General features: G+C 43.2%; 1 protein-coding gene across 2 annotated transcripts in view; it reads right to left on the minus strand.

Moving 5' to 3' along the window:
• Positions 1-12523, minus strand: part of ZBTB2 (zinc finger and BTB domain containing 2) — a 28634-nt gene extending 16111 nt beyond the window's left edge. The window contains exon 1 of one of the 2 annotated variants that reach the window (XM_005211048.3): positions 12437-12523. The gene's annotated coding sequence lies outside the window, so the exon portion shown is untranslated. Of the gene's footprint in view, positions 1-11887; positions 11978-12436 lie in introns of those variants that run through there. The other variant, XM_005211049.5, reaches the window with a different exon arrangement.
• Between the last annotated feature and the right edge of the window lie 7061 nt (positions 12524-19584).

Raw genomic sequence — 19584 nt, forward strand, 5'->3', positions numbered from 1 at the left:
GAGAGAAGAGTGCTGAGTTCTAATCACAGATTGGCCCCTGACTAGTTGGGTGATTGGGGTAAAAGTTCAATTTCTATTTTTCCTAGATTAACCTCAAATTCTCATCAATTTAAAGTGTGCTGTATTTTGGAAGAAATTTTCAATTTTAAAATGTCACCTCGTTTCTTCGTGCTAGTAATTATGTTCTTAACAGTGCTTTATAGTTTATAATAACCCTTCACACACATAATTTAATCCTGATCAATACCACGGTATACTGTCTTCTTACTATTTGTTTCATTGCTAATTATAATGATTAACAATCAAAGCATGTGGACAGTGACTGCAGCCATGAAATTAAAAGACACTTGCTCCTTGGAAGAAAAGGTATGACAGACCTAGATGTATTAAACCTAGTGAATTAAAAAGCAGAGACATCACTTTGCCAAAAAAGAGATATAGTCAAGGCTATCATTTTTCTGCTAGACTAGTCATGTACAGATGTGAGATTTGGACCATAAAGAACAAATACTCTCTTTCAACAACTCAAGAGAAGACTCTACACATGGACATCACAAGATGGTCAATACCGAAGATAGACTGATTACATTCTTTGCAGCCAAAGATGGAGAAGCTCTATACAGTCAGCAAAAACAAGACTGGGAGCTGACTATGGCTCAGATCATAAACTCCTTATTGCCAAATTCAGACTTAAATTGAAGAAAGTAGGGAAAACCATGAGACCATTCAGTTCAGTCACTCAGTCGTGTCCGACTCTTTGTGATCCCATGAATTGCAGCACACCAGGCCTCCCTGTCCATCACCAACTCCCAGAGTTCACCCAAACCCATGTCCATAGAGTCGGTGATGCCATCCAGCCATCTCATCCTCTGTTGTCCCCTTCTCCTCCAGCCCCCAATCCCCAGCATCAGAGTCTGTTCCAATGAGTCAACTCTTTGCATGATGTGGCCAAAGCATTGGAGTTTCAGCTTCAGCATCATTCCTTCCAATGAATACCCAGGACTGATCTCCTTTAGAGTGGACTGGTCAGATCTCCTTGCAGTCCAAGGGACTCTCAAGAGTCTTCTCCAACACCACAGTTCAAAAGCACCAATTCTTTGGCACTCAGCTTTCTTTATGGTCCAACTCTCACATCCATACATGACCACTGGAAAAACCATAGCCTTGTCTAGACTTGCCTCATGGAATCTGTAAATAAGTCTCATGGTTGTCCAAAAAAAAAAAGGGGGGGGGGGTAATACATGTAAAGTACTAAGAAGGCTTGGAATAGAACAAGTAATTATAAATGATTATTTTTATTAATTGGCAGAAAATGAAGAGGAAATAAAAAGCCTCTTGATGAAAGTGAAAGAGGAGAGTGATAAAGTTGGCTTAAAGCTCAACATTCAGAAAACGAAGATCATGGCATCCGGTCCCATCACTTCATGGGAAACAGATGGGGAAACAGTGCAAACAGTGTGAGACTTTATTTTTTTGGGCTCCAAAATCACTGCTGATGGTGACTGTAGCCATGAAATTAAAAGACACTTACTCCTTGGAAGGAAAGTTATAACCAACCTAGATAGCATATTCAAAAGCAGAGACATTACTTTGCCAGCAAAGGTCCGTCTAGTCAAGACCATTCAGGTATGACCTAAATCAAATTCCTTATGATTATACAGTGGAAGTGAGAAATAGATTTAAGGGACTATATCTGATAGACATAGTGCCTGATGAACTATGGACAGAGGTTCATGACATTGTACAGGAGACAGGGATCAAGACCATCCCCAAGAAAAAGAAATGCAAAAAAACAAAATGGCTGTCTGAGGAGGCCTTACAAATAGCTGTGAAAAGAAGGGAAGTGAAAAGCAAAGGAGAAAAGGAAAGATATACCCATTTGAATGCAGAGTTCTAAAGAACAGCAAGGAGAGATAAGAAAGCCTTCCTCAGTGATCAGTGCAAAGAAATAGAGGAAAACAACAGAATGGGAAAGACTAGAGATCTCTTCAAGAAAATTAGATGCCAAGGAAATATTTCATGCCAAGATGGGCACAATAAAGGACAGAAATGGTATGGACCTAACAGAAGCAAAAGATACTAAGAAGAGGTGGCAAGAATACATAGAAGAACTGTACATAAAAGATCTTAATGACTCAGATAATCTCGATGGTGTTATCACTCACCTAGAGCCAGACATCGTAGAATGTGAAGTCAAGTGGGCCTTAGGAAGCATCACTATGAACAAAGCTAGTGGAGGTGATGGAATTCCAGTTGAGCTATTTCAAATCCTATCACTGCAGATGGTGACTGCAGCCATGAAATTAAAAGATGCTTACTCCTTGGAAGAAAGGTTATGACCAACCTAGATAGCATATTGAAAAGCAGAAACATTACTTTGCCAACAAAGGTCCGTCTAGTCAAGGCTATGGTTTTTCCAGTGGTCATGTATGGATGTGAGAGTTGGACTGTGAAGAAAGCTGAGCACTGAAGAATTGATGCTTTTGAACTGTGGTGTTGGAGAAGGCTCTTCAGAGTCCCTTGGACTGCAAGGAGATCCAACCAGTCCATTCTGAAGGAGATCAGTCCTGGGATTTCTTTGGAGGGAATGATGCTGAAGCTGAAACTCCAATACTTTGGCCACCTCATGCAAAGAGTTGACTCATTGGAAAAGACTCTGATGCTGGGAGGGATTGGGGGCAGGAGGAGAAGGGGATGACAGAGGATGAGATGGCTGGACGGCATCACTGACTCTATGGACATGAGTCTGAGTGAACTCCGGGAGTTGGTGATGGTCAGGGAGGCCTGGTGTGCTGCAACTCATGGGGTCGCAAAGAGTTGGACACGACTGAGCGACTGAACTGAACTGAACTGAAAAGATGAAGCTGTGAAAGTGCTTCACTAAGTATGCCAGCAAATTTGGAAAACTCAGCAGTGGCCACAGGACTGGAAAAGGTCAGTTTTCATTCCAATCCTAAAGAAAGGCAACGCCAAAGAATGCTCAAACTACTGCATAATTGCACTCATCTCAAATGCTAGTACAGTAATGCTCAAAATTCTCTAAGCCAGGCTTCAACAATATGTAAACCGTGAACTTCCAGATGTTCTAGCTGGTCTTAGAAAAAGCAGAGGAACCAAAGATCAAATTACCAACATCTGCTGGATCATAGAAAAAGCAAGAGGATTCCATAAAAACATCTACTTCTGCTTTACTGACTACGGCAAAGCCTTTGACTCTGTAGATCACAGTAAACTGTGGAAGTTCTGAAAGATGGGAATACCAGACCACCTGACGTGCCTCTTGAGAAATCTGTATGCAGGTCAGGAAGCAACAGTTAGAACTGGACATGGAACAACAGACTGGTTCCAAATAGGAAAAGGAGTACGTCAAGGCTGTATATTGTCACCCTGCTTATTTAACTTATATGCAGAAATGCTGGGCTGGAGGAAGCACAAGCTGGAATCAGGATTGCTTGGAGAAATATCACTAACCTCAGAAATGCAGATGACACCATCCTTATGGCAGAAAGTGAAGAACTAAAGAGCCTCTTGATGAAAGTGAAAGAGGAGAGTGAAAAGTTGGCTTAAAGCTCCACATTCAGAAACTAAGATCATGGCAACCGGCCCCATCACTTCATGGCAAATAGATGGGGAAACAGTGTCAGACTTAATTTGAGGGGGCTCCAAAATCACTGCTGATGGTGACTGCAGCCATGAAATTAAAAGCTTACTCCTTGGAAGGAAAGTTATGACCAACCTAAACAGTCCTGAGTGTTCATTGGAAGGACTGATGTTGAAGCTCAAACTCCAATACTTTGGCTACCTGATGTGAAGCGCTGACTCACTTGAAAACATCCTGATGCTGGGAAAGATTGAGGGCGGGAGGAGAAGGGGTGGACAGAGGATGAGATGCTTGGATGGCATCACTGAATCAATGGAAATGAGTTTGGGTAGACCCTGGGAGTTGGTTATGACACGGAGGCCTGGCGTGTTATAATCCATGGGGTCGCAAAGACTTGGGACACGACTGAGCAACTGAACTGAAAGAATGAGAAGAGTTAACCGGGCAAAGATGGAGTATCCCAAGCCAAGGGGTCAGCATTTACAAAGGCCTTAAGATAGGAGGGAGCAAGATGGGAACTGGGGAACAGAGAAAAAGGGTCAATGTCACTGAAGGGCAAAGAGCCAGAGAGGAAACGAGGCAGGTGAGGTGGGAGACTCTAGTCTTGTTAAGGATTCTGGACCATATCTTAAGAGCAAGAGGAGCTGCCAAGGCGGACTTGAAGCAGGGTAACATGACCAGTTGCCTATGATGTACATATCATTCTGGCTGCAGCTGGAGGGCTAACCAAATTGGGGGGGGGGTGTTGGCAGAGTGGGGGGCAAGAGGAGACCTGTTAGAAGTGGTTGAGAGCAGAGGTCTTCCAGTTGTCTAGATGACAGATGACAAATTGGATGGTGGTGATGAAGATAGAGGGAGATGGACAGAATTTAAAACACAGAAGATTAAAAAAATCAACAGAACTGGTTGATTGGTGGATTAAACGGAGGAGGGTGGGGGGGGGTGCGGAATCAAGGTATCTTAGACAACCCCTAGATTTCTAACTTGTGTAACTGCGTACATCATGTGATTCTCCCCAGTGGAGGACACACGGGCAGAAACCCAGTTTTGTGGGAGACGATCACAAGGTTAGATCCAGACATGTTGGGAATGAGATACTTTGAGACACTCCAGTCGGGACACAGAGAACTTGATGGTCTCTCTATATATACTGCTATTGGCCCGGAGCTCCAAAATCTTGATTTATGTCACAAAGTCTTTGGAGAAGCCAGGTGTGTCTGAATCCAGAAGTCACATCCTTAAATCACTACATGATAATTCAAAGACGTTAAAACTGTAACCTAACAGGGGTCCACTGAACCCTGGTATTCTGGGAATAAATTTCACACTCTTTACACAATACTACCTTGCTCTATTGTTGTTCAGTCATTAAGTCATGTCTGACTCTGTGACCCCAGGAACTGCAGCACGCCAGGCTTCGCCATCCTTCACCATCTCCTGGAGTTTGCTCAAACTCATGTCCAGTGAGTCAGTGATGCTTTCTAACATCTCATCCTCTGCCACCCCCTTCTCCTTCTGCCCTCAATCTTTCCCAGATCAGGGTCTTTTCCAATGAGTCAGCTCCAATACTTTGGCATCAGGTGGCCAAAATATGGGAGCTTCAGCATCAGTCTTCCCAATGAATATTCAGGGTTGATTTCGTTTAGAACTGACTGGTTTGATCTCCTTTCTGTCCAAGGGACTCTCGAGTCTTCTCCAGCACCACAGTTCGAAAGCATCAGTTCTTCGGTACTCAGCCTTCTTTATGGTCTAACTCTCACAACCATACATGACTACTGGGAAGATGATAGCCTTTACTATATACCTTTGTCGGCAAAGTGATGTCTCCGCTTTTTAATATGCTGTCTAGGTTTGTCATAGCTTTTCTTCCAAGGAGCAAGTGTCTTTTTTTTTTTTTTGCAAGTGTCTTTTAATTTCATGGCTGTAGTCACTGTTTGCAGTGAATTTGGAGCCTAAGAAAATAAAATCTGTCACCATTTCCGCTTTTTCTCCATCTATTTGCCATAAAGTGATGGGATGGGACTGGACATCATGATCTTAGTTTTTTGAATGTTGAGTTTTAAGTCAGCTTTTTCACTCTCCTCTTTCAGTTTCATCAAGAGGCTCTTTAGTTCCTCTTTACTTTCTGTCATTAGAGTGGGGTCACCTGCATATATGAGGTTATTGATATTTCTCCTGGCAATCTCGATTCCAGCTTATGAGTCATTCAGCCTGGCATTTCATATGATGTACTCTGCATACAAGTTAAATAAGCAGGGTGGCATACTCCTTTTCCAACTCTGAACAAGTCCATTGTTCCATGTCCAGTTCTAACTGTTGCTTCTTGACCTGTGTACAGATTTCTCAGGAGGCAGGTAAGGTGGTCTGGTATTCCCATCTCTTCAAGAATTTTCCATAGTTTCTTGTGATCCACACAAAGGCTTTAGTGTAACCAAAGAAGCAGACTTTTAAAAAATTCCTTTTTCTATGATCCAACCGATGTTGGCAATTTGATCTCTGGTTCCTCTTCCTTTTCTACATCCAGCTTGAACATCTGGAAGTTCTTGGTTCACATATTGTTGAAGACTAGCTTGAAGGATTTTGAGCAATACCTTGCTAGCATGTGAAATGAATGCAATTGTATGGTGGTTTGAACATTCTTTGGCACTGCCCTTCTTTGGGATTGGAATGAAAACTGATCTTTTCCAGACCTGTGGCTGGAGTTTTCCAAAATGGCTGGCACATTGAGTGCAGCACTTTAACAATATTATCTTTTAGGATTTGAAATACCTCACTAGCTTTGTTGGTAGTAATGTTTTCTAAGGCCCACTTGACTTCTCACTCCAGGATGTCTGGCTTTAGTGAGTGACAGCACCATCAGTCCCAGTCACAGAGGGCCAACAACCTGATGTAAAACTGAAGACCTATATAATAAAGCCCCCACCCATTCAACACTATAAATGGAACTTAAACAAACAAACAAATAAAAAATCATTTGTTTTACCATATCAGAATTGGGAGTAGAGGAACTAAAGAAAATTAGAGATAGAGAGTCAATTCTTAAAAGTGGGATTTCATAGAATGTCTTCTCTATTATGTATATTTGTACAAGTGGTTTTTTCCTTAAGTAAATTCAGAGACTGTAAGACACAGTATGTTGAAACAGATTAATAACACTTTAATGCTTCGGCTTTTATCACTGAATCACTCTGAAAATAGGACACTACCTAGATGACCAGTACTTTTAGCTGCCATCACATAGACACATGGTGGGCTGATCCTTAAGTTACTCATCTTTTGGATAAATAGCTGAATGGGATGAATATAATCACACTATACTCTGACAACTCAAGTTCCTCCTTCATTTTTGGTATAAGAACAGGAGACCAAAACAGCTTTGGGGAATTGATGATTCACTTTTTAAAGATAATAGCCCTTCTAAGATACTAAATATCACTTAGACTACCCATTTCAAGGGCACTGAAAGGGTCCTCTGAAGTCTTTGATTTTATTTAAGTGAAGCATAAATGAATATTGCAATGCACAGGACACATCAGTAACAGAAAAGCACTATCCACAAGTAAGATTGATTCTTTCAAGTAGTTTAGACCACTTACCAGGAGGAAAAAAATAGCTTTTTCAATTAGTATTATTAATAATTAATATTTGAAGGCCTATAAAGTAAACTTGAATGTGGCTAGCTGTTTGAATTTTAATATATTTTAAAACTGTATTTCAAGGCTAGGAAATGTATCTTATTTAGTTGTGGTGACAGACTGGCATATATTTCTTAAGAGTTCTTTAGTTAATCCACCATAGAAATTACAAAAAGAGGGGACATACGCTAACCAATGGCACTTATTTTGACTTTGAATAGCAAGGCACTTGTAAAATATTTCTTTAAAATTGTATTTCGCTTAAGTGAACATTAAAATTAGTTTTTAATTTGAGTATAAGTTAAGGTCAGAAGGAGGCAGTTCATGGATGGTTTGGGTATCAAGGAGAAGCAGGTCAGAGATTTATGCTGATAAAGAGTTGATGTTAAAGTGATAGTTCTAAAGGTATTATGCTACAATCAACTTTAAGGAAACCTAATATGACCATGCAGCAAAATTTAAAACCTAATTTAATTTGCTTCTAGTAATCCCAAAGTAGATTGCCATTCTTTTTCATATGCTGTATCATGACTAGGAAATATAATCTGAGGAAATCTGAGGAAAATAGAATCACCTATAGGGATAGCTCAGAATATATACCTCCTCAGAAAGGAGCTCCAAATGTATTTGTAGATCAGTCTTAATGGAATAATTTACTTCACTATTTTATTTCAAGGTTTCTCAAATTTTTGGCATCAGGAACCTTCATACTCTTTATAATTACTGAGTACATCAAAGAGCTTTTGTTTATGTGGAAAATAAGTATTTATATTTATATTAGAAATTAAAACTGAGAAATTTAAAAATATTAATTCAATCAGACATACCAATAATAAGCCCATTGCACATTAATATAAATAACACATATTTGTGAAAAATAAAAAAATAAAAATAATTATATTTTCCAAAAGAATAAAAAAAGTGAAGTGGCTTTTTTTTTTTAATTTCAAGTGGTATCTTTTTGTATTTTTACAAATCTCTGATAGAAGACAATTGGATTCTGCATTTACCCTGCTTCTCCAGTTATTCTGTTATGTCTGTTTTGGTTGAGTATTAAAGAAAATCGAGTCTCACACACATACGCAGTTGAAAATAAAAAAGAAGCATTTAATAGCCTTTTCAGGTAATTGTGGATATTATTCTTCGATATTACACCAAAACTTGACAAGCAGTAGTTTCTTAGAGGTTAGTTGTGGGATCTTAAAGTATATCAATGAATGAAATTTTCCTGCTCTACTATGGTAAAATTCATTGTTGTGTCTTGCACTTTGAATCAATCTTTTACCCATTCAAGACAATGTCATCCACTGGTCATTTGGAAAATGTCAGCTCATTTGAATTATGCAGACTTCCCCAGTGTTGACACATTTTGTCAACAGTGAAAAAGGCCAGTAACATCTTAGTACCAATATGAAAATAGCTTTGACCTCTTGGAACGTGAAAAAAGATCCTGGGGATTCACAGGGGATGGCAGACCGTATTTAAGACAATCCCTGTTCAGAATCACTTTAGGGACTTGGAGAATCTAAATGACTAGGTGGTGTGTAGGAAAACGTGTATATACGTTGATATTGTTCTCACACAGTTTTGATGTTTACCCTTGCTTCATGCAGAACTCAGGAGTGCACACTAAAGAAACTGTACATGAAAGTTGTCTTGTAAAGGAAAAAATTTGTTTGATCAGTACTTAGCCAGATATAGTAATGTGCTTTACAAATTCTTATCTTTCTGCACAGTTTTATTGATGTGTGAATATCACATGATGCAAACAAACCTGATGCATGTGAGCAGAAGATTATGCATTTGAGCCTAAAATGCAAGTCTCAAATTTGGCCTTTGCATTAAAAAAAAGAAGAAAAAACAAAAAGAAAAAGGTCTTAACCATCTTTCTTGGACAGCCAACTCCTCATAAGTGTTCTCTCTATGGCTACTGACTCCTCTCTTAAGGGCATATTAGCACTGTAAAACACTGACTCTTATTACTGTGGATTCAAAGTTAATATTTAATTATTTATCTTGAATTTGGTAATAAAAATTATAACCTACTTGAGCATTAAAAAGGTTGTTAGTAAGTGTTGATTTAATGGTTAGAATGTTAAAAGTTTTTTTTCCTTCAAGGAAAAAACAATTTGCAATTCTCTTTTTGATTTTCAGGGCCATGCTTTATGACCCAAAGATTATACAGAAGTAGGAAAAGGAACAAATGCCCCTTTGTCAGGTGTATTTTGAAGCTCATGGTAAAGCCTCCAGCTGACCAGCAGTTCCTCCCTAACTGTTGAGGGCGTGGCGATGCACTACTTGTTCAAAGGCTCAAAGTTACTCAAAAGAAAGGCAAGTAGGTCCAGGGGTGAAGCAGCAAGACACAGGTTAAGAAACGGCAGGAGAGTCTCCAGCATCAACAAAGCTGACCCCAAGCAAAGGCTGTACGCCAGCCTTAGCTGTTTCCTTCATGCCCTGCTTCTAGGTGCATGATTCCAAAGACAGGGAAAGCGCATCTCCCTATACAGGGCCATGTATACAGGGTAACATATCTTCCTTGGGTAAATACGATTTTATATTATTTAATAAAATTTTTACATTACAAAAGTGCAGGTTTTGGAAGATAGTGCAAAGTTCCTATTAATCATCAGAGAAAAAAGAAATGGTCATGGTGGCAGAATCTAGTGTTTATTCTGTGCTGCTGGAGGATTCCAGTAGAAGAGTTTGGGGAGCACAATATATTTACACTCTTTTTGAAGAAAAGTTTTAAAATGGGCAAGCAGGCAGCTGGTCTGTGCAGCAAAGCTCTAGCGGTGGTTTGTCTGCCACCTTCTACCAGGACTCCACTGTTGACCGCTTGTGACACTAATACTACTGGTATACCACTTCTTGTACTTTGAGATCTTGCGGTGGTTTCAGTAACAGGTCAATTCTTTGGCTAGAAAATAAACTTCTACAAACCACAAATTAAGTGAGAAACGCCCAGTTTAAAGGAATGTAGTATTAGTCACAAGCATCTTTAAAATTACTTTCAGCAGTTTGAAAACGCCCTAGACACACAAGATTACTTGGAATGCAAAATAAAAATGTACTTTAACAATTAATTTTGGTTTGTAATAAATCAGAGAAATGAGGGTTTAAAATTTAATTCTGATTTTCTATTAAAATGTCAAGCCCCTCAGACTAAAAATGATGTTGGTATTTACACCCTACTTCAGTGACCCATTAGGGTCAAAACAGATGATCCGTCCTAGAGAGGACTGGGCAGCCCATTTAAGGAAATCCAGAGCACCTTAGAGTTCTGCTTGAGCCCCGGGGCACCGATCTTTTAATGCTTTATTTTACTAAAACAATAACCTATGAAAACGAACAGACTTTTGAGAGTCACACTCTAAGTGGGCTGTAAGATGAAGAGCTAAAGAACACTGCAGACAGCGGGGGGAGCAACGGGCCTGGGTTATTTCCCTAGGGCATAATTAGGAGTTCAGCAGATGAAGTCCGTGCAGTAAATGGCGTAGCAGTAACTGCATTTTCACTCCACCCAATCACTTTCTTGCCTGCTCTGCTGCCCTTGCCTTCATTGCCCTCTTAATTCATTACCAGCTAAAAGTGACAACAACGTTGCTTCTTAAAGCATTTTCGGCCATTAACAGTCTATGCAGCCTTGTTTAAAAATTCATGGTTTGGGGGTTTCGCCACACAGAGAAAACGACTCTGGCCCCTGCAAGCAGCCTCCGAGCCCCAACCTCCCCTCCGCGGAGCTCTATTCGGGTGTGAGGGCCCCATCTGCGGGGAGCGCGGCTCAGAGGCGGGTCTCACGGCCCAAGGCCAAGCAGCCAAGAAACCACAGCGCAGCCCTGGGCGAGTCTCGGCTTATCCGTGGCGCAGATCGCCCGTGGAGCGGAAGCTCGAGGCCGCCGCTCAGCGAGCCCACACCGGCTGCAGAGGCCGCAGCGGGCGGCCCCGGGCAGTGCCCAAGGAGGCCCGCATTCCCCGCCCGCCCGAGAGCGGCCCAACGGCCGCCCAGTCAGCCTCGCTCCGCCCCGCCTCAAGAGGCGGGGGCCGGGCCGGGGCGGGACCGCCCGGACCGGAGGAGGGCCCGGCGGGGCCGCGGCGCCGGGCACTCAGGCCCCGCCCCCAGCCCCGAGGGAGATAGAGGAGAGGGGAGGGGAGAGGAGGAGCGACGCACTCGGGCCGCGCCTCACGCTCTCCGCTCTCCGCCACCCTCAGTCCCGCGTGCGCGCGCGCGCTCGCCCAAGTCCCGCGGAGTTTAACACAATGCCGACGCCTACGCCGTGCGCAACGCCCCGGCCGGCGCAACAGCTCGGCGCCGGGGGCGGGGAGGTGGCCAGACAGGGCGAGGGGAAGAGCGCGCGCGAGAGCGGGAGACAGCGCGAGACCCGAGGAGGCCGGAAGCGCGCGTGCGCGCCCCCGCCCGCGAGCGGGGAGGCGGAGCCGCAGCAGTAGCGGCAGCAGCTGTAGGAGCCGCTGCAGCTGGGAGAAGCGCCAGAGAGGCCGGGCCTGCTCCGGTCCGACCGGATCCCTCCCCTCCCCCTCCCTCCCCGCTCCCCTCCCCCAAACCCACTTCCGCAGCTCGCGGCCTTGCCGCTGAAGAAGCAGCGGCAGCGGCGGCAGCAGGAGGCGGCGGCGAGGCGTCGGAAGGATTACGCACCTGACGGGCCCGCCTCTCTGGGCTCCAGCGCGGGACGCTCACCGGCCGCCGCCGTTCGGGACGCGCTTCGCGGTGGCGGTGGGAAGGGAGGGACCGGCGACGGGGAACGGAACGCGAATCGCCCCCCCTCCCCTTCCTCCCTCCCTCCCTCCTCCGCTCCGCCGCCCGCCCTCTCGGCTTCCGTCCCCTCCCCCTCCCGCAAAGCCCCGGATGGAGCCGCCGCCGACTCGCCGCCGCCTGGCTCCGGGGGATGGTTTTGTCAGGCGGCCAGAGCCCCGGCGCCAGGCGCCGCCGCCCCCGCTCCCCGCGGGGTGCCCCCTCGCCCTCGCTTCCCAGAACCGGGTCCCCGTGTGGCCCGGGCCCTCCGCCTGCCTTCACCCGAAGCCCCGGGACTGGGGGGTGGGGGTCATTCGTCTTCTTTGTTGCCACCGCCGCTGCCGGAACCGTTTGCGCGCTCCGGTGGCCCCCGCCCTCCGCCTTCCCGGAGCCTGGGCTGTGGGGGCGGCACGTGGGCACCGGCCCCGGGAGGCGGCGGCGGTGCGCGCTTACCTGTCGCCGGTGCTGCTGCGGCGGGGAGGGAGGGCGGTGTGGAGGAGGCACCGCTGGGCAGCCTTGGCCGTGCTCCCCGCCGCCGCCGCCGCCTCTGCCTCTCGCTGCTGCTGCTGCTGCCGCCGCGGTCGGTGTCTCCGGCGCGGCGGCGGCGGGGCTTTTCCTGTCCGGTTACGTTAAGGTCACATGACCGAGAGAGCGGAGCGACTAGTGCAAAGAGGCTGAGAGCGGCTCCCGCCGGGGGGGAGAGGCGGCGAGAGAGCTGTGGCGGCAAGAGCCCCCTCCGCCCCCCCCCCCACCAGCCGCCTCCCCTCCCCCCGCCCGCCTCCGCCTCCTGCTGCTCTGCCGCCGCCGCCGCCGCCGCCGCCTGCAGCACTAAGTACGCTGCCGCTCCCACCCAGGCTCCGCGCTACGCTCCAGCCAAACTTCTGCAAACCATGTGCAGCCGAGGCGAGGAAACTTCTCTCCACCTATTGGGGCTGGAGGCTTGAGTCACAAGCCCCATGTTTACATAAAGCGTTAGGTAGGAAGCTCCTGGAGATGCTCCGGGAAGGCTCGGAGAACTCATGCTAGGATCCTGCTGCAAGCGGCCTGCTTGACATCTCTCTGCCCGCACCTTTGTCCCTCTGCTGCCCGAATTAGCATACGTTTCAAAGCTTAAGTCTTGCAACGGACTTGAGAATGAATCAAGGAGCTCATTGTGGAATTATTAATACTCTTTTTTTTTTTAAAGATCGCCAGTGGTAGTCAGGAAGTCAAGCTGGAATAGAAATGCTTGTTTGTGGTGTGTCTGGAGATAGAACTGCTTCCTTACTGACCGGTTGAGTGTGAGACGTTTCTGTTAGGATTTAACTTGATGCTTGTGGCAGCAGTTGGGTTTTAGCTGGTGAAGCTTTGGTCCAGAAAAATAGAAGTCTGCAGAAAAATCGAGGTCTGCAAAGCATGTTTGTTACTTAGGAACTATTTAGATTCTTAACTTTTGGTCTCTGAGATACTGTTAGAGTGGATTCTAGAATTGGCCATTCTGTCAAATTTATTAGAGGTCCTGAAATCTTTTTAACAGGGAGTTCCTGAAACATGGCAACTAGACAGGCATGGAATTTAATATTGTTTGATGGTGATTTTTAACATTTTAAGATTTACTTTTGCGTCATTGCCATTTTGCTAGAATTTTATTTGTATCTGTAGAAGTATGATGTTGTCCTTTGAGGAGTGCATTTAATGAATTCTTTTACATGTCTAGGAGTTTGAAGACTTAAGACTATGGCTTAATCTGTTTGGAAATGGAGGCGGCAGTTCCCTAGGCTTCTTTTTGGTTTTAAAGCATGCTTTCCTGATTATAAGCTCCTTGATTTGATGTGGAGCCCATTTTGGTTTATTTTATGTAGCGAGACCTACACAGCACCCTGTTCACAAAACACTTCAGGCAGGCTTACTATCTTAATGCAGAATTGATTTAACATACAGAAGTGTCCCTGCTGAGTGTCATTTGGTAACTGGGTTGTACCTGGTGCTACTGATGACTAATTTCTTCTTTCTTGAAGACGATACATAGCTGGATAACTTCAGTGGTCCAAAAGTGAGTAATAGATTTAGTACATACCTGCCTTGACCTTTCTCATTCTTTGATCAGCTAGATAAATGACTCGGTGAGTGGCTAAATGTCTGCCTTGCAAAACTGAATTCTGACCCTGGTGTAAGTATTTATGGTGCACTATCACTTAAACATCAAAAGTTGGCCGTTAGACTGGCATGTGGGGTTCCTGGGATAGGCTCTGCAGTTGAAATCTGTTTCATCTCATTTGGAAACTAAAGTGATTTTGATCTTGGTTTCTTAATACTCTAAGACGGAACTTTCAAATTTATGGTCTGATGAGTGCTCACAGGGAGAGTGAACTGATTTAAGAAAAAGGAAAAACTGGACAAAATTAATGCTAAAGTTTCAGATGAAGCCATTGGGCAGAAACTTGACAATGTGTCTCAGGTATTTGACCTTCAGTCAGAGTAATAAAGCTTATTCTCAAGATCAACAGATAGTTTCCCAGTATTACTCTATATGGTTGTATAGAAATAAATTCAGGGCTTACTCTGAATCTTTTTCCTAGAGAAGGTGCTGTCAGGAGCATCCTAGTCTTGTCTTTCAAAGATGCTGCTCTTGACTTAGAAGTGGACTGCTTTGTTGCTAGTTCTTTGAAGGCATAATCATAGGTACTTGGATTTTGCCAAATATGCCAATTATTTTTTAGTCATCATCATCAAGTGTTAGCATTAAAAGGAAAATATACAGATTATATTTGTTTTCTGCAACTGGTTGAATCAGAAACATTTAGATGGACTCAAATGCAAAGGTGGGGGAGCAAACAGTTCTTGCAGAGAAGGGTTAGTGTAGTGTCAGTCTGGTTGTGGGAGAGCCACAAATGCCCTGAGTTAAATAAGTCATCTGTTTACTTTGTGTACTGAATTTTGCATTTTGAAAATAAATTTGGCTAATTAGGGTTTCAAAAATAATTTCACACTTTACCTCAAAGAAAATCACAGTGCAAGAAAATAATCTGAATGGATTCATCAGAAGTTATGCATAAATATTCTGCATATTCTTGTGTTGCTAAAAGTTTTGGTATATGTTATACTGAGGTGCAACCAGAGAAATAATACACTTGATTGTGTTCTGAAGAGAATAGTTCCAGTGAGACAGTGGGCAGAGAGCAATTTAATAGTACTGTATTTCACTTTTTTTTTTTTCAGGGGGTGGGGCAAAAATTTGTGTGCACTCAAGTTGAAGATAGATTTTCCTTTAACACTGAGGATGAAAGTAATATTAAGAGGAAGTAGTACATGTGGATAGATCCCAAAGCTTTTTTATTGCACACTTTTTTGAAGGATGTCCTATGGGTAATCTCTTAAATTAGAAAAACAATATACTTTTTTACGTGCTAGATTTATAAGGCTAGGGTAGATACCACACCTTCTGTGTTTACAGGCTTAACATATCAGTCAGAAAAGATGTATTTTGAGTGTCTCCTATTTTATTTTTGTTAAAACGTTTATAGAAAATGCTTATTTTATAGTTGGTTGTTATTGAGACTATATTTCTTCAAGGATTCCCTATACTTTAGGAATTTTTTTGTTGTTGTTTAAAATCTATTATTGTAGGCACGTGGGTTTCAAACTTTTTCGGTTGTGGGTCTAAGAAATACATTTTGTTAAGTGCTACCTGGTATACACATAATGGGTTTCCCAGGTGGCTCAATGGTAAAGAATCTGCCTGCCAATGCAGGAGACCACTGGTCAATCCCTGGGTTGGTAAGATCCACTGGAGAAGGAAATGGCAACCCACCCCATGGACCGAGGAGCCTGGCACACCACAGTCCATAGGGTTGCAAAGAGTTGGGCATGACTTAGCGACTAAATAACAACAATACACATATTTGTAAAGAAACAGTTTTTAGGAAATAGTACTTGTTATTTTGAGTATATATTCTCCTGCTTTTTCTTTTAGATTTTTTTGTAAAAAATAGCCGATTATGGTGCTTTAAATTGATTTCATAAATCACAAATGGATCAGGGTGCACAGTTTGAAAAACACTAATATTTTAGTTTTTAGTATTAGTTTCTGTTACAGATTACCCCAAATCTTAGTGGTTTAAAATAGTAAATATTTGTTTATCTCCGAATTGTTGTGTGTCAGGAATCTGAGAGTAGAGTAGTTTAGGTAGTTCTGGGTCAGGGTCTTTGATGAGGTGTGTTTGGTTTTTTTTTAATGTCAGGGTGTTAACTGAGGATCTGCTTCTGAGGTGGCTCACACTCGAGCCGGTTAGTGCTTGGTAGTTCTCAGTTCTGTGTTGGGCTGCTTGAGTGTCCTGTCGACAGGGTGGTGGTTGGCTTCCCCCGGAGCCAGGGACCCAAGCAAGAGTAAGGAGGAAACCACATCAACCCTGCCACAGGCTGTTAGTTAAAATCAGGTCACTTGGTCCAGCCCACAGCCAAAGGGAAGAGTATCACAGAATTTATGACATTTTAATAATTACCACATTTCTGTATTTCTCCTGTTTATGGATGGATCAGGATGAACCCGAGTTCCTGCTGAAGTCGGTCTGTAAGTAACAAAGGCAGGGTTTTCTCTGAGGGCATCTAGTCTCGCTCCTTCCTCGCTCTTAAAATTTGAGGAAAGAGTCTCAAGCAATTAGTCAACTCCATTTAATGTAGGAAAACTAAACAGATTTTCTCTTACTTTTGTCATGAGAAAACAATAATCTGTGTTGATAGAGGTGAGAAAATTGGCTGCCTTTAAAAAAAAAAAATCTTGCCTAAAGAGTTTATAGTGTAGAACTTGTGTTCTCTAGTTTTCCAGCTTGAACCCTTATATGCGATTGTGGTTATATTTTCAATTTATTTGGCCTCTGAATAATGCTTGATGTCTTTATGGATTTGCAGGCTCCTCATACCAGTACCCCCATCCCAGCTGATTTTAGAGGAAACAGAAAATTTACTAAATGAATTTGAACTACTTTACTGTTATCTCTTGTATTACTGACTGTGAGACTGTGCTTGGTAACTTCCAGTTAGCACATTTCCAGGACCTAAAAGACAACATTAAAACTAAAGGATAATCAGGGTGTGCATGTAAAGAAGACTGTATTGTGTTTTTCTGCTGTGACGTTTTCATGGAAACTTTTGACCTAGAGTGCTTTGTTCTAAGACTGGTTTTGGCTTACTGGTATAGGAGTTGGGTGAGGACCTGACGTTGCTAGTGTGAGTGAAGCCAGGAGAAATTACCAAGGCCTGCATTGAATTTTTTTTTTTAATCCATTAGGCTTTTCTAATACATGGGGATATAGTAAATCATCTTAACACTTTTGCTCTTACAGAATTGGATAGTGGCTTTTTTCTTCTTAGACCGCTTTCCAGTTTATAACCAGGGCATCTGACCCTTCAATTCTGCCCTAAAGCACTGATTGTGCATACCCCTGTAATTACTCTTCTTGGTGTCTGTTTACCTATGTGTCGTATCCCCCGTCACACTGTAGGATTCTTACAGGGACTTCCTTTCATACATACTATGCTGGTGCTCAAGTACCTACAGAACTGACTTTGTAGTTGAAGCGACCCACAGTGATAATTTCTCCCACCAGAACTGAATGAAAAATGTAGAAAGCTTCTGGATATAGGTGGCACATACGGCTGGTGTATATGTCAATCGCCGGCTCTGTTCTTGAGATACCCACAGTTCAGTGGGGAGAATACAATCATATACTTAATACACAAGGTGCAGGGTGCTCTGCTGGCGCGGTGAAGCTGGTGTTGAAACTGAATCTTAAAGGGTGAGTGGATGTTTCAAAGAGAAGATAGGGTTTTATGAGGTGTACAGGGTTGTGCATTCTTCAGTATACATCTGCCTGAATTGTTTTATGGTTGGCAAGTTGGCATCATATTTTGATAAGTTGCTTCTTACCAAGAGCATGCCTGCTCTTGGTAAATTACTTCTCTAGAACTTTGCTGTCCGTTTGAATAGCTCCTAGCTAAATGTGGCCGTGTAGGTTAAGGTCACCATACCACGTGCGCTTCAGTAGTCACATGGGGACAGAGGCGGCCATATTGGACCACACAGATATTACTGAACACTTGTCACAGAAAGTTCCGTTGGACAGTGCTGCTACAGAGTCATGTTTTGTTCATCTGCACGTTTATAGGAGAAACCTTAATAGCTGCCTGACATTGGGAGAGACAGTGATAGGTGTTTACGAATAGACAGAAGGGAGTATACGTTACTGTGGTTAAGAATATTTAGACTTTGGAGTCAGATCTGGGTTGGAATCATACTCTGTCCCTTACGCTGCCTGGCCTTTGATGTCTTATGCATTCAATGTCTGAGCTTCAGTTTGTTTTGTTAAAATAGGGATGATAATACAGGGTTGTGTGAGTGTAAAAATACGTGTGTAAGGGGACTTCACACAATGCCTTAGTAAGTGATAGGACCATTAATAAGTTTTAAAATAATCACTGATTTGAAAAAAATGAGTTATCTTACAGTAAAGGTAACCCCCCCCCCTTTGGTGTACAGGTCTGTGAAGTTTGTCTACATTTGTGTAAACCCACTCAGGATACAGGGCAGTTCTCTCTCTTTAGAAACCCCCCCAGTCAGTCCTTTTACATGCTAACCTCCATTCTCACTCCTCCCTGGCAGCACTGATTTCTCCTTCATCACTTCTAGTATGTTATATAAATGGAATCATGTAGTCTTTTGAGACTGATTTCAGCCAGCTGTGTGAGTCATAAAAAGTTGTAACATATTAATAGTACAACTGATTTTTAAAGATGTTGGTTTTGAAATGTTTCTTTTAAAAAAACAAAAAAATGCAAGTCTGAATTTTTGCTTATAGAATTGTTGTGTGACTGGAGTTTTTATGTTTGAAAGTGAAGTAAATGATGAAATTTATAGGGAAAAACTGCTCCCCCAGTTGGTGACAACTGTATGTGTATCATCTTGTTTATGAAGCTGGTTGGTTAGGGGAAGTTTTTTTTAAAGATCGGTAGAGTTGTAGCACAGTCCTAATTTGAGAAAAAGTGGCTGTTAAAACATCATTAATTTACAAAATGTGGTGTGAAGGTAGGTAACAGCTGGCTGCTTTGCCCAGGCCTTCCCCAGCTTAAGGCTGAAAGCCTGGCTGCCTCCCAGAATCCCCCAGGGCCAGGGAACACAGGATCTCAAAGGGCCACATGAAGAAAATTTGCGGTTTACAGCTCAGATTTCATTAGTGAGGCATCAGGTATTTGATAATGTGTTACACCCCACCGCAGGTATGTGGGGTCTTCTTGGCTTCCCCACTGGGGGTCAGACCTGTGCGGGAGGACCACCAGGGAGTCCCAGGTCTGAACTTTTCTGTTAGTGGTGTTTTAAAAAACTGATGACAAGCAGATTTGCAAGTCTCATGTATAGAAGCTAAATTAAAAGTCAAATTTTATACTTAACCCACAGTCTTGTGTTTGGAGTTTTTCAGTTCACATAGTGAGGTCTAAATCTGAAGTAAAATTTGAAGTTCTTCAGTTGACGTAGCTATTGTGTTCCCCTTTCTTAGCTTTTCGTACCATCTCTTCTATAGATGTCTTCATAGGTCAAGCAGATTGCTTAGTTGTTACCTGCTGCCTTC

The sequence above is a fragment of the Bos taurus genome, chromosome 9 (assembly GCF_002263795.3).
Source record: "Bos taurus isolate L1 Dominette 01449 registration number 42190680 breed Hereford chromosome 9, ARS-UCD2.0, whole genome shotgun sequence".
Lineage (NCBI taxonomy): Eukaryota > Metazoa > Chordata > Mammalia > Artiodactyla > Bovidae > Bos > Bos taurus.